Source organism: Panicum hallii, chromosome 8 (assembly GCF_002211085.1).
Source record: "Panicum hallii strain FIL2 chromosome 8, PHallii_v3.1, whole genome shotgun sequence".
NCBI lineage: Eukaryota > Viridiplantae > Streptophyta > Magnoliopsida > Poales > Poaceae > Panicum > Panicum hallii.
In genome coordinates this window covers 44,047,299-44,060,646 of record NC_038049.1, presented here as the reverse complement: position 1 = coordinate 44,060,646, position 13,348 = coordinate 44,047,299, and the positions used below count along the sequence as shown (strand labels likewise).

The following is a 13,348-nucleotide window of genomic DNA, read 5'->3' as shown; positions in this document are numbered from 1 at the left end:
TGATGAGCTGCCGGCCGGGGTCCCCTAGCCGCCGATCGAGCGGACGACGTGCGCCTGGGATGGGCTGTGGCGGCGGTCCGGCACACGCCGGGACGCGCCTGGCTCTCCGCCCCGTCGTCCGTCGTCTCCCTTCCCTTGCCTCCACCTCTGGCGGCCTGCCTGCCGCTTCGCAGGTCACCACCCGAGCGGCCAGCGTATTGCTGCGCGAGAGGCGAGACCCGTACCGGACCACCAACCCGGCCGGCACGCCAGCTCGCCCCCGTCGTACTGACGTTCGTGGAGGCGCGGGCGCCGTCGCGAACACGCTGTCCAGGCGTAGGGGTATCGAGCACGCGCCGCGTCACCCGCCCGCCCCGGCCGATGAGTGATCGATGATGACGGTGGCGCATCAGAGAACCACCGCCCAGCAGAGGATCGTTTAGCCATGCCTCTACCGCAACAACAAAAGAAAAAAAAGCCTTGCACTTGCTCGCCGCCGCTGGAGGCGCTGCCGGCCAGGAGATTTGAAAATGGAAACCGCCAGGATGCCTTTTGGGGGGAGGAAGCCTAGGCGCACGGCCTGCTGGGCTGACGGGTCGCGCTACCGAATTTTTTTTAAAAATGGGTTAAAAAGAAATTAAAATTTGAAAAAGGGGTGCCGGTTTGGAATATTTCGAAAAATGGGGGCCTCCCGCCCAATGAATGGGCGGGATGTGGGTTGCCGCCTACCCAACGGGCGGGGGGCCGGCGTGGGGAGGAAAACCCTCTTCGCAGGGGCCTCTTCGCGAAAGTAGCCAGCATCCCGCCGTTCCAACGGGCGGGGGGTCTTCCGAGGGACCTCCCGCCCGCCCAACGGGCGGGACGTTCTGGGCGTCCAGCCGTTCCAACGGGCGGGAGGTCGCCCGACGTTCTAGCGAGGGGCATCCCGCCCGTTCTGGGCGTCCAGCCGTTCCAACGGGCGGGAGGTCGCCCGGCGGGCGGGACGTTCTGGCGAGGGGCATCCCGCCCTCCCAACGGGCGGGAGGTCGCCGGGAGGGGCAACCCGCCCTTCCAACGGGCGGGATGTCTCCCCACCACCTATTTAAGCCTCCCCCACCCCCTAATTCTCATAAAATTCCTCAAAAATCAACAAAAAAGAAAAGGAGGAGAGGAGAGGAGAGGAGAGGAGAGGAGGAGAGAGGAGAGGAAGCGGCAAAGCCCTGTCCACACGTCGGTTTGGAGGTATTATAATCGTATAATTATTAATTATTTTTTACGAATATTTGTTAGAGTAGTTATACGTAGAATTCAGTATTTTCAATATCTTTTAGAAATATTTCTTAGGATAGTTCTGTTATAAATAGTTTTTAGTATTTTCAATTATTTTTAGATATATTTCTTAGGGTAGTTATATTTTGAATAGTTTTTATAATTGCAGTAGTTTTTAGATATATTTCTTAGAGTAGTTATATTTTGAATAGTTTTTATAATTGCAGTAGTTTTTAGATATATTTCTTAGGGTAGTTATATTTCGAATAGATTTCAGTATTTTGAATAGTTTTTATTTTGAATAGTTTTTAGAAATATTTCGTAGGGTAGTTCTGTTATAGTTTTTAGTATCTTCAATTATTTTTAGATATATTTCTTAGGGTAGTTATATTTTGAATAGTTTTTATAATTGCAGTAGTTTTTAGATATATTTCTTAGGGTAGTTATATTTCGAATAGGTTTCAGTATTTTGAATAGTTTTTAGAAATATTTCGTAGTGTAGTTCTGTTATAAATAGTTTTTAGTATCTTCAATTGTTTTTAGATATATTTTTTAGGGTAGTTATATTTCGAATAGGTTTCAGTATTTTGAATAGCTTTTACAAATATTTGTTAGGTTAGTTCTATTATAAATAGTTTATAGTATTTTCAATTGTTTGTAGGAATATGTCTTATGGTACTTATATTTTTCATGTAGATATGGTGCAGACACCAGAGCTTCTTGACGCGCACATCGACGAACAGCACAGGTCGTACCTGGCTGCGGTGGAGGGGCAGGAGCTTCACGAGTTGCGCCCTCGTGTAGCAAAGGAGTTGTTGCACCTGGACGACCGTTGGCTTGACAGGTGATACTTTATATTTTTTTACGAAACTAACGTATAGCGTGTAAGATAATTGTAACCACAATGCAAAATATACAGGTTACGTGAGGCTGGTTTGCTGCCACTCGCACGTATGCTTCAGGCCGGCGACGGCCAAGACGGTGGCGCGAAGAAGCGGATGCAGCTGGACCGCTCTCTACTTGCAGCGTTGGCGGACAGGTGGCGTCCGGAGACGCATACGTTCCACTTGCCGTGCGGGGAGATGGCCCCCACGTTGCAGGACGTGTCGTACCTGCTCGGGCTTCCCATTGAGGGTGAAGCTGTTGGTCCGGTTGCCGTGCCACCTTTCTGGAGGGCGGAGCTGCAGGAGCGGTTTGCTCCAGCGAACCCGCCACTTGTTGTGAACGTACCTGATTTGCCCGGCCCCGCCAAGAGTTGGGTAATACAATTTAGGGTACGTCCAGTTATTTTTTATTTAATTTAATTGAATCATATGTGAGTATCTCTAAGTTTTGAACAAATGTATTACAGGCTCAGGATCTGCATCCTCTGGCTGGGCAGTACGAGGTGTCACGATACCTGGAGGCGTATCTGTTATGGTTGTTCGGCTGGACTCTTTTCTGCAACTCTACCGGCAATTACGTGGACAAGGTGCTCATGCAATACGCGCGCGCGATTGCGGATGCGGTGCCGGGCCAGGTACCTGGGTGGAGCTGGGGATCGGCAGTGCTTGCTGCGACGTACCGAGGTCTTTGCCAGGCCTGTTTGAAGACGGAGAGGACTGCCGTCATCACAGGCTGCCCACTTCTGCTGCAGCTATGGTCGTACGAGCGATTCGCCATAGCACGTCCCCTAATCAGCGAGGAGCCTTATCCACCCGAGATGTACGGGATGTGGGACGAGGATAGCCCCACGATGGGTTCGCTTTGGACCGATCGACGGGTAAGTTCTTTTAAGCTCTTTAATTTACTGTTGTACGTTTCGGTACCGATGCAGTTGTGTAATTTTTTCAGATGAGCTGGGCACATCGGCAGGTCCGAAAAGCATACCCTCAGTTCGTGTCCGAATTTGATCGGATGCGGCCATAGGATGTCATCTGGACACCGTACACCGCTGCGGCTATCCAGACACGTGCGCCGCATGGGTTGTCTTCCCTCTGCACGCGTGACGAGGAGTACTGGCTGACAAAGGCGAACCTAGTGTTCGATATTCTCGTCGAGCCGTACTGCGTCGAGCGTGTGATGAGGCAGTTCGGGCGACGACAGCAGTTTAATCTCCTACCTCGAGCGTTCCAGGCCGTGCCGCGCAACGTACACGAGTAAGTTTGTGATAACTCATTTTGTATTACTTATATATTCGTTATCATAAAGCAATGTTGAATTTCAAATGTTCGCAACAGATATTCGCGCAGGGGATATCATGCCAACGAGGTCAACTGGGTCGTCAAGATGCAGGAGTACGTGCAAGGGTGGCTTCACGCACGTGACGATGTGTTGGACGAGGGGCACCCACACACGGACGCGTCATACGGCGCATACCTCCGCTGGTACCTCCTTCGCACGCGTCCGTACGTCACTCTTTCACGTATTCATGACGCGGAGGATCAGCACCAGCCGACCATTTCGGACACGTATCCCTCGTACCGTGATCAGGACCAGCGTGGCGCGGTACGTGTTTCGCAACTTGAATTATTAAATCTTTTTTCTAAAAGATCGATACCAATAGTAATCTGCATCCCATTACGTATGCAGATCGATCTGATCAACTTCGCGGAGGTCGAAGCTACATCTCAGATCACGTTGATTGAACGTGGAGTGCGTGTACCGGAGGCACAGTACAAGGACAGCTTCCGTAAGATTCAAGACAGCTTGTCGCGAGCGTTACGTGCACTGACGTGTCGCGGCAGAGACGACGTGGGGACCTCCAGTTCATCTCATGCGTCCGCCCACGTGTACACAGCTGGCCCGTCGACCTCTGCAGCACCGCACGCAGCGTCCAGCGGTACTGACGCTAGTTCAAGCTGTAAGTCCTTCATAATTGCCATTTCGATCACCTTTGATTTACACGACTAATTTCGTTTCTTTTTGTAGTCATGCACTCGACGGCAATGGGACCTCCTCCTGCAAGAATGAAGCCTCAGACGTTTGGCGCCTATGCTCCAGGAACGTCTCTCCCGTCAGGCTCGAGGCCAGCTGCACCGTACTCTCATGGCTATGCTCAGCATGCATGGTCGACGGGAGCTCCTGCATACGGTGGTCCATTCGGTACGCCAGACTGGGACGACTGGGAGGGCGGCTCCGCCACTTGGTCGGAGCTGGTGGGCGGCGGCGCCGGCCCTGACATCATTGGTCCATCCCAGATGTATGACGCTCCAGCTGCACAGTCCCAGGATGACCCGTTCACGCCAGCACCTCCTCCGCCTCGTCCTCACCGTGCTCCAGATGCATTTACGTACTCGGAGGACCACATACGCCGACGGCCTAGGACTAGGGGGGGAAGGGCCAAGAGAGCGCGAGGTCCGGGACATGCGGAGTAGATACTCCTGATTTGGTGAACTTGAACTGTTTTTGTATGATACTATTTTCTTTTTAATCGGTTGATCTATCGTACTGTCGTAATATTCGGATTCTACGTTGCAAAACGTTATCGTTTAACCATCTTCATACGAATTTTAGATAGAGCAATCTTCTTCGTAAAATTAAATTAAAATTTTATATTTATACAAAAGAGTATGGCGAATCAATATTGCATTTGAAAACAGTGTGAATTTCAAATACATTGTAAATCATACATTCCAAAGGAAAATATCAAAAAAAAAAAGGCTCTCAAGATCCTGCCCACTGGCCGGGCGGGATGCTTCCCGCCCTCTGGCCGGGCGGGATGCTTCCTCAGGGACCCCTTCACGAATAAGAAAGTTTCTTATTCACGAAGGGGCCCTCGGGAGGGGCCTGCAAAAAACTTTTGGAGCATCCCGCCCTCTGGTTGGGCGGGATGTCCCCGGCCCCACGCCTCCCGCCCGGTGATCGGGCGGGAGGCACCCATTTTTCAAATTTTTCCCAACTGCAACCCCTTTTCCGAATTTTAATTTTTTTAAACCTTTTTTTAAAAAAAACTCTCGCGCTACCCGTCGTTATCTAGATTGACGGCCTGCCTGGGTGCAAGAGAGAGGGAAAAATGTCGTCTACATGGGCCTCTTGTACCTAACCAAGGCCCGCCCAGCCCCAAGCAATTGGCTGAGATTCTTCTTCCTCCTTGCTCTACTGCTGCTTCTCCCGGATCTTATGTATCTACCAACTGCTAACTACATCCAGGCTCGACTCGTTCAGTACAGTATCTTCTTTCGTGGGCACTGATGGGAGCGACGCCAGCGGCTCTGAGAAACAAAGGCCATGACGACATTTATGCATGCAGGTTACATACTGCTACACGTATATGTAACAACAATAGGGAACTAGCACATTGTCACGTACATTCCATGGAGATCATCCTTACAAACATGACAGAACAACATGCCCCAGCCACAGAGAAGCAGCTGAGCTCAGAAGGCACCCGGCCACAGCCCCTCGAGTGCATCTGATCTTTTCTAAGAGTATAGATTCTTGGCAACATCTGATTGATATTAGATGTTTATTTGTCCAGTGAAAAGAAGCCTCCCAGATGCAAGTCAACAAGGAGCGTAAATAAAAACAATTATACATGGACATCACCGTAAACCCAGAAAAAATTCTGGGTGGAAGATGGTATCACTACTTTAACACATTGCATCAATATGTACAGCTCACATAAACCCACACAAAGCCCTCCATTCACCCTGATCTTGCATTCAGTTCAGTGCAGAACAATAAGCAGCCAAAGGAACAGCCAACAAGCATAGATCACAAATCGCTTTATTAAATTGAACCTTACAATACCATAGAACATCTGAGGCACTACATCACTCTACTTTCCAAAATTAACAGAGACTTCATACAAGTTAAATTGCACCTCACAACTTTCCTGCTGCTGAGTCAGCTCTGTACATAATTAACAAGCAGTGTAACTAAAAACAATTATATATGGACATCACTGTAAACCCAGCAAAAATTCTGGGTGGAAGACATGGTATCACTACTTAACACCTTATTAACAAAATGCATTGGCATCAATATGTACAGCTCACATAAACCCCCCACAAAGCCCTCCATTAACCCTGATCTTACATTTAGCTCAGCGCAGAACTATAAGCAACCAAAGGAACAGCCAACAACCATAGATCACATATCGCTTTATTAAATTAAACCTTGCAACACCATAGGACATTTGAGGCGCTACATCATTCTACTTCCAAAATAAACAGAGAGTTTCTACAAGTCCCTAACAACTTCCCCCCTATGGAGTCAGTCAGCTCCGTACATAAGGAATGAACAGAAGGAATGAGGCAGGTATAGACACGACCCATGGTGTAAGGTCTATCGCTCCGCGATGCCTGGAGGTTAAAGAATGAAACAATAGTTAGAGCATAACGATGTATAACGATGCCTGGATCTATTTTCTCATAATCCTAATCCTAACCCTAGACCTAACACCATGTGCAGCAGCTGCAGAAGAGCAAGAACATTGACAATTTCAGTGGAATCGAAGTCTAGTAAACGCCAAAGGCCAACAAAATTAATAAACTTTCTGAAGATAAGACAGCAGGTGGTTGATTAACATAGCCGACCGGTAACGTAGATCAACAGGCCGCACGAGTAGACCTACTATTCCTGGCCCCAATCGAGGGTCAGCTCGCCACTTCGCGCACCTTGACATGCCCTAACCAGTCGAGACCCCAGAGGGGACTGATTACCTCGGTGGGCACGGAGCTGCTGAGGAGGCGCGTGCTTAGGCTCAGGTCCTCGACGATGGCACCCCGGCTGCTCCAGGGGCTGCCGGAGGCGGAGCAGGCGGGCGACGGATCGGAGAATCGCCGCCGACGCCATGACCGGAGGAGACGAATCGATCGAGGTGGAGAAGGGGAACCGCAGCCCAGGTGCAACTGACCCGTGGGTATAAATCAGCCAGCCCAGCGGGCCGGCCTTGTGCGCCTGTAGGGGCCTAAATATATTGGGCTTTTACTGGGTCGTGGACCGAGCCAAGCCAGCGAGTCAGTTTGCCTGCGGACATGCCAAGCTCGAATTGGACAACGTGGAATGGTGGGTTGATCTTTTTGAAATATTAAACACATCCGCTCCCCCCCCCCCTTCAAAATTAGGTAAGGATGGTACTTCTCATAATTACTGCAACGAAAACAATATCATACAGGAATAATATATCTTATTTAAAAATATATAGAAATAAAGTATTAAAATATATAGAAATAAAGTATTGTATTTTGGAGCCTGCTCCACAGAACAATATTGGAGCAATACTGGTATTGTATTTTAGAGATCAAGACATCTCTGATCCCTCCTATATCGGACTTCGATGTGATGTACGCAGGCAGTGCACGCAGTGACCGCGCCGCTCGAGATTGCCGCTACCACTTTCGCCTTCTAAGATCGGCGCCCGCTGTTGCGATGCCACCATCGAAGAATCAAGAACATCATGGTAGCAAACTTGAAGCAATTATTGATACTCGATGGCCAAGCCAAAAGCACCAGCTTGGGGGCTTGGGGCATCAACATTCAGACCAGATCAACAGATTGCACAGGACGAAACCTGTGACTTTTGGGTGACTTCAAAAGAGTAAGCTGCAAAGTGCAAACTGCTTCCAATAAAAGTAGGTCAAACTTTCTTTTTCTTTGAAACAAAACAGTAACTAGCAAACTTATAAACAAAAATAAGTGTTGTTTAGCTAGAATTCCGGGACTCTATTGATACATGAACGGCAGAACTACAAGTTCTTCAACAAAATGGACATCCTTTGGGTGCAACTTGTTTGGGAAAAACATTATAGAAATGGCAAGCTGCCAAATCATGTCAAAAAGGGCTTCTGTTAAGCCTTCAAAGGAATTGCGAAGGTAGACCTGAAAAGTGGTTGTTCTTCTTCTGGTCTGACATGTGGAACGATCACATCCCTAGTTTAACTTACCCTGAGTTGTTCTCCTTCTCCAAGAATAAGGCCATCACATTTCAAAAAGCTCCTTCTCCAAGAATAAGGCCATCATATTTCAAAAGGTAGCCTCTTCAGTTCCTTTACATCAACTATTTCATTTGCCGCCGTCTGAAATAGCCTTTGCTCATCTCTTAAGCCTGGAACAAGTCATTCAAGGTGTGGCTTTAACACATGAGCCTGAAAGTAGGACCTACATTTGGAGCAGTAACTTTTACTCTTCAACAGGGCTTATAAGCAAAGGGCCGCGGGGCGGAGGGGCGCGGGGCGGAGGGCGCGGCGGGCAAAGGGCCGCGGGCGGAGGCGATGGGGCGGAGGAGGGCGGGGCGGAGGGCTGAGGGCGGCGGGGCGGAGGAGGAGGGGCGGAGGGCGGCGGGGCACGGGGGGCAGGGGCGCGCGGGGCGGCGGGGCGCGTGGGGCAGGGGCGGCGGAGGGGCGCGGAGGAGGGGCGCGAGGCGGTGTGCGGAGGAGCGGCGGCGGGGCGGAGGAGGGGCGGAGGAGGGGCGCGCTGCGCGGCGCTGCGGGGCGCGAGGCAGGGGCGGCGGGGCGCGCGGGGCAGGGGCGGCGGGGCGCGGGGCAGGGGCGGAGGAGGAGGGGGCGGCGTGAGGAAAGGGTAGTTGGAAGATAGTATAGAAAATTGAGATTGTGGGGTACAGAGGATGGAAATAGAGGATGTTGTTGGAGTTAAATTTGGTATAGAGAATGAATTTGATATGGAGGATGGATATAGAGGATAAAATTTGGAGAATACCGCTGGAGATAGCCTTATAAGCAACTCACAGGTCATAGTCAAGTCCATCCAGCATTCAAGTGGCTCTGGAATTCTAGTTACCAAAATAAGCACAAGGTCTTTTGTTGGCTCTTACTAAAAGACAGATTGAGCACAAGGAATGTCCTAAGAAGAAAATCAATGATATTGGACACTATGCAAGAAACAAACAAAGAAGACACACTCATAGGTCTCCTTTGATATATAGGAGACGCAAGTTGACAAACCACGTCTCCTATGAGTGCGCTCCCAGCACCAAAGGATGACCCGCTCTCCTACGTGCCCACATAGGAGACGTGGATGGATAACCCGCGTCTTTTATAATGGGGCGGCGGTTATAGGAGACGCGGTGAACAAAACGCGTCTCCAATCAATTCTCTCGGTCCCGATAAATTTACAAAGTTCAGTTAACCGTGACACTCTCGCATCCACCATCCTCCATCTCCGGTATCTCCACCCTGCTGTCCATATGACTCTACCTCGCCTCTCCCCCTCGTCGGCGGCGACTTCACCTCCCTCCTCCCTGCCGTCCCTGCATCACCCACCTCACATCTCGCTCCTCCCATTCTTAATTCCTTCCACTCAACCCCATGTCCCCACCTCACCCTAAGCAGGGGAAGCGTCACGAGCCCTACCCCTACTCCTAGCCATACGTCCTCCAAGTTGTCGACGCCCGGGCTCTCCTCATCGTCCTCGGTACAGGGCGACAAGAGTGGGGACACGTTGCCGTAGCGCCGCCCCGCATGCCGGCTTCTCCGAATCGTGCCAAGTGAGCACCTCCTCTCCTTCCGCATCGTGGATTTGCAGATCCAGGTGCTGCAGGACCCGGACCCTCTCCCACGTCGTGGATACAGGCGGTGTGAGGTGCTCCTCCTCCCTCTCTTAATCAAGCTGCACGACAAGCCTAGGGCAGCGTTCCATCTCAACTCTCCCCTCCGGCCCTCCCACGAGGCAAGGATGGAGGCTGCCGTCTTCAGATGCAGCGCTCCTTTTTAGCTTGAAGAATGTGTGCGCATGTCCTTGGAGATGCGATACCCTTCTTCAGATCAAAATACCCACTCCCCCTTTTTATCTCAAGTAACCAAATCCGCCCTCTCACCACTCAACCGACAAAATTTACTGATGGGGCAAAGAGCAGAACAAAATCCATTATTGTGTCAACTACAAGTTGCTAGCTTAATTTCTGTGTCAACTACTCAATTTTTGATAGGTCCCTTTAGAATTGTTCTGTTCTATTTGAATTGTTCTTGAGGTAATCAGAACTTTCTTATACTTGCAAATATTAAAGTGGTAGTCATTGGTTCTCTTCCCCTTATGTTGCTCATATCTCGATCTCTCCAGGATAATTGAAACTCTTTATTTTAACTGAAAACATCTTGATTTGGTAAAACGATTGTACTAGTTACTTGACCTGTCTAGCAATATTTCTGTGCTTATCCTTTGTACATTGGAGCTCATTCCTTGTAGTTAAATATGACCATATATAAAATACCTATTTGCAAGCTTGAAGCACCTTTTTAATGGGTAGAAGCTACTCCCTCCTTCAGCGAGGTAAATCTCTCCCCCCCCTCTGCCTCTCCCTCCCCCTCTCCCTCTGCCTCTGCCTCTCCCTCTCTCTCCTTTGCAGGGAAATATCACTCACTATTTTTTCCTCTATTTGATTTAGATCCGGATCTATGTTTTGGGCCATGTGAGCTGCTGGCCTCGCTGTCTATCCATTTCACCCTATGCGGCACACTCTTTCACATATAAGTGCTCTAACCTCAAGTGCCAAATTCCTCTGATTCTACATCACAACTGTTTCTTGGGGTCCGTTGATGATAGTTCACTGAAATTGGGACTCATATACTTGAAAATTGGCATGTAAGGCAACTATTCTAGCTAGCTGCGTACTTTTTGGAGCTCAGAAATATGTTTGCTACTCCCTCCGGTGGAGTAAAACATGACGTTTTGGGCATCATTGTGCTTAGCAAGGACTAAGTAATGGGAGGTATATTTTCCAATTTTGCCCATAATAAATACCATCTAATGCCATTACTCACCAGCAATACTTGACGTCTTGAGTGACTAGTGGCGTTGGCGCTGCTTCCTAAACTTGTGCACGCGAGTTCGATGCCTGGCCTGGGTAGGATTATTTTTACCTGAGTACGTACATGCGCAGCCTCCCCGTTTTGCATGGCGCTGTGGATGTGGATTAGCTTACGCGCGCATAATTTTTTTGCTGAGCATGCGCGCGCCTGGCCAGTTTTGCATGGCGTGGTGCGGGTGTTTTTTTTTTTGCCTGAGTATACACGCGCGTATACGGATATTAGCTTATGCGCGCCTTTTTTTTCAATCCCCCGGCGAAGATTTGCTAAAGCGCACCTTGGGCAGCCGCCTCGTCTTCTCGGTTGCTGGTTATTTAACCGTCACTTATCACTCACTGAGCACCAAACATACTCACTTAGCATCTTGCGACGCTGGTTGAAGGTATATGGAGTGAAGCAAAATACTCCTGCTGAAAGTAGCAATTGACTTAAATCTTGAGCCACCGGTTGAAGGTATAGGTACGTGCTACAGTATATTGGTTCTTCTTCACTTTCTAATGCATCTTTTAAAACTTGTTGCATGACGCGGTTACATACATTCTGTCTTGCTTGAACGCATTGCATGCCATGGTTTCTAGTGCACTTTCTAATCATTTCTGTAATAGGTTTGAACTTGAACCAAGATCCACACGTAGAAGATATTGTTCACTTGTTTGACTTGAACCAAGAGCCGCATGTAGAAGATGTTGCTCACTTGCTTGACTTGAATGTGGAGCTGCCATTAGTAGATGATGATGTGATAGTGTAACGCCCTGAAAATTTCTAAATTTAAACTACGCGTCAGAGTGTTCCAACCAAAAACTTATCCGTCGTAAAACCCCGTTTTCCCGCCACACTGACAGCCGACGCGAGCCTGACTGCCGTCCCATCCTGCATCGCTCACGCGCGACCGTTTTTTTTTCCGCGATCAGCGCCGGCGCGATTCTTTTCGTTTCGCGTAGCGCGCGATCGCCGCACGCGCGTGGCCGACCAGCCGCGGTCGCCGCCGCGAATTACGCCGCGCGGTCGCCGCCGCGAATGCCGCCGGCGCGCGATAAATTTTTCCTTTTTCTTTTTCACATCATTTCTTTCCTCTTTTCTTTTCCTTTTTCCTTTTCTTTTTCCCCTCTCTTTTCCTACCCTTCCCTTTTCTTTTCTTTTCCCTTTTTCTTCCTTCCCTCCCTTTTCTTTTCTCCTTCCTTCCTTCCTGCTTCCCCTCCTTTCCCTGCTCCGAGCTCCCGAGCCGCGCCGCCCTGCCTCGCCCCGGCCGCGCCACGACGCGCGCACGCGCCGCGCGTGGCCGCGCGCCGCGCCGCGCCGTCCTCCGCTGCCGCGCCGTCCTCCACTGCCGCGCCCCGCGACGTCGCGCCGCGCGCCGCGCCGCGCGCGCACGCGCGCGCTCGGTCCCGCGACGCCGCGCCGCCCGGCCTCTGGCCCCAGCCACGTCGCCCCGGCCGTGCACGCCGCGTCGTGACCCCGGGCGCCATTAATGGCCGTCCCGGAGCCGCTCCGCCGGCCACCGTCCGCCCGCTCGCTCGGCCGCCTATAAATAGGCCCCGTGCAACCGCCACCTCCCCCACAACCTCGACCACCGCCCCTGCCCTTTCCCCCAGGCCGCTCTCGCCGCCCCACCTGTGCCGCACCGCCCGCCGCCGCCCGCCCCGCCGGCCGGCCGCCTCGCGCCGCCCCCGCCCGAGGTGAGGCTAGGAATGGGCTTCCCTCCTTCCCCTCTCCCTTTTCCCCCAAGCCCTAGCCGCGATTAGGCCCTAGGCCGCCGGATTAGGCCGGCGCCGAGCTCCCCATCCCCTTCTCTGTTCTGAGGAGGGGGAAGGAAGGAGAAGGGGCTTTTTGCCCAAAAGCCCCCCCCCCTTCCCTGTTGTTCCAAGAAGACCCCCCCCTCTCTCTCTAACACCCCTATTCACTCCTTTTTACAAAAGAAACCCCGCTCTTTTTATTATTTCAAACCGAACCCTTCGTCACGTAAACCTAGATACACCCGACACCCTTTAGCATGCCCTGAATGTTTTTAGGGTTCGCAAATAGGTCCCTACCCTTTTCATATAATCTCGAATAAGCCCCTGAACCCCGTTTAACCCATGAAACCATCTTTAACTCGTCATTTTATGTGCGAAATGATCTCCGATCGACCCGAAACTTTACCACGCCCTTTCTAGTATAGTTCTAGCCATGCCATTAAGAAACCACCCAAAAATATTACCCCTACCTCCGTAACTAAATTATTTCCGATTCAAGCTCAACGATAAAAGCTTTTAGTTCTTGTGCTTGATCGTGTGTCTGTTTGTTTGCGTCGTAGGACACGGAGTGAACGAGGAAGGTCCCGACTGTGACCAAGCGAACGAGGACCAGTACTACGACCCCGAACCCGAGGGACAGTG

General features: G+C 50.7%; 1 long non-coding RNA gene across 2 annotated transcripts; it reads right to left on the bottom strand.

The window, feature by feature from the left end:
* Positions 1-6,292: 6,292 nt before the first annotated feature.
* On the bottom strand, positions 6,293-7,011 carry LOC112903392. 2 transcript variants are annotated; one of them, XR_003230799.1, is made up of 2 exons: positions 6,873-7,011; positions 6,293-6,512 (listed from the first exon to the last, which is right to left on the bottom strand). It is a non-coding gene; the product is annotated as an uncharacterized LOC112903392 (long non-coding RNA). The 2 variants fall into 2 exon arrangements; XR_003230798.1 differs by having other exon boundaries at positions 6,785-6,903.
* Positions 7,012-13,348: the final 6,337 nt, after the last annotated feature.